Below are 1,533 nucleotides of genomic sequence, written 5' to 3'. Positions count from 1 at the left end.
TACATTTTTATTGAGGCAAAATAGCCACACAAGATTTGCAACTCTGACTATTCTTGTCCGCAGCAGCTAAATTGTTTTTTTTTTTTCTCCCTCTCTCTCGCTCTCGCTTACAATGATTAGTGTTAGGACTGACAGAGTGCAGCAGTCCTGCCCTGCCCCGGCCAGAACAGTAGTCTGGAATACTGAGCGATTCTTCTTTCAGCAACCTCAAAAGCAGCCAATCGCAGCGCCCTAGCTCCGGGGCTGGCCTCAGCCAGCCAATAGGAGGAGCTTCTTTCTGTCAGCTGACAGAATGTGCCCCTGTCCATCAACCGAGTCATATATAGCCCGTTCCAGCAGCCTGAGACAAGGCTGTGAGTGTGTGTGGGACCGGCTGAGGACTCTGTGTACCTAGAGTTTGCTTTGTAACCGACTGCGTGTGCTTGCGTGTGGGTTCGGGAGCAAATGCAGGGGGGCGAACGAGTGTGAGAGGGGGAGAGAAAGATGAGAGAGGAAAAAAAAATGTATGGAGGAAAGACTGATTATTCTGGAAGTTAACTCATATTGCACTCAAGAAGGGACTCAAGATTTTGGAAGCTACTTTTTGATAGGAAAAAAACATTTTTGGTCACTAAAATCGCTATTCTTAAAACAGCAAGTGGGCTCTGGTGACCTTACAGTGAGGGGTAAGTACTTTAATCTCATTTCACTTCCTAACCTCTTCTTTTTTCCAATTTCTATCCCTTTGTTGTGGCTCAAAAGTCGTTTCGAGTGTGACGCGGTGGTGTTCCGTGCACTTTCACTCTGCCAGAGTTCATTCAGTGCATTCCGCCGTTATGTGCTTGTTTGCTTTTCTGTTATCTGAGTTCTGAATGAGGACTTATGCTTTTCACACGCAAAGCTCCCGGGCCAGACCGCGTCCAGACGGTCGGCTGAGAAACAAACCGTGATGATCCCTATTAGTTCCACTATCCCCGCTACTCATATCGCTAGGACAGACATGAGAGAGGGTTGTGAATGAGTTGGGCGGCAGGTTTCGTGGCCTTGTCCTAGTTGGAGAGTTTCTCCGTCCGGTCCACTGTGGGACGGTGCGATGTGGCCGAGAGCGTTCAGAAGTGAGTAGGTGTGTGTAGTGGGGGGGTTAAAGGCAGACAGCGAGACAAAAGCATCAGACCCCCTCCAGACAGACTAGGTCAAGCTTCATCGAGGCCCGGAGCTGTTCGGGGTCAGCCGGTTGCTGGGAGAGTGAGAAAGATGGGGTGAGCGATGGGGCCCCTAAGGGTTAGAGGTTGCCAGACTCTTGCTCTCAAAATACGAAAAGGAGCAAAGAATTTGATGCTGCATGAAGCTGGATTCTCAGTGTTTTGGTTTGTGCTGGGGTGTGATCGGGCAGATTTGTACAAGGCAAAAAAAAGAGTGCAGTGAGTTCACTTTAACTGCTAAAACACTTTAACTGCTAAAACAAGAGGGAGGGAAAAGATCTGTAATTATGACAAGGAGCCTGTGTTTTTTTCTTTGTGTGTGCGAGTGTGTGTGTGTGTGTGTGTGTGTGTG

The 1,533-nt window shown here is 48.5% G+C and overlaps 1 long non-coding RNA gene across 1 annotated transcript in view; it reads left to right on the top strand.

The window, feature by feature from the left end:
* The first annotated feature begins 357 nt into the window (after positions 1-357).
* LOC107698080 (uncharacterized) overlaps positions 358-1,533 on the top strand; it is a 6,603-nt gene continuing 5,427 nt past the window's right edge. The window contains exon 1 of the long non-coding RNA XR_001635309.1: positions 358-665. This is a non-coding gene — a long non-coding RNA (uncharacterized LOC107698080). The remainder of the gene's footprint in view (positions 666-1,533) is intronic.

The sequence above is a fragment of the Sinocyclocheilus anshuiensis genome, unplaced genomic scaffold (genome assembly GCF_001515605.1).
Source record: "Sinocyclocheilus anshuiensis isolate Anshui unplaced genomic scaffold, SAMN03320099.WGS_v1.1 scaffold1163, whole genome shotgun sequence".
In the NCBI taxonomy this organism is placed as follows: Eukaryota; Metazoa; Chordata; class Actinopteri; order Cypriniformes; family Cyprinidae; genus Sinocyclocheilus; species Sinocyclocheilus anshuiensis.
Note: the sequence above shows the minus strand (reverse complement) of the source record. Positions and strands in the feature narration are given on the sequence as shown.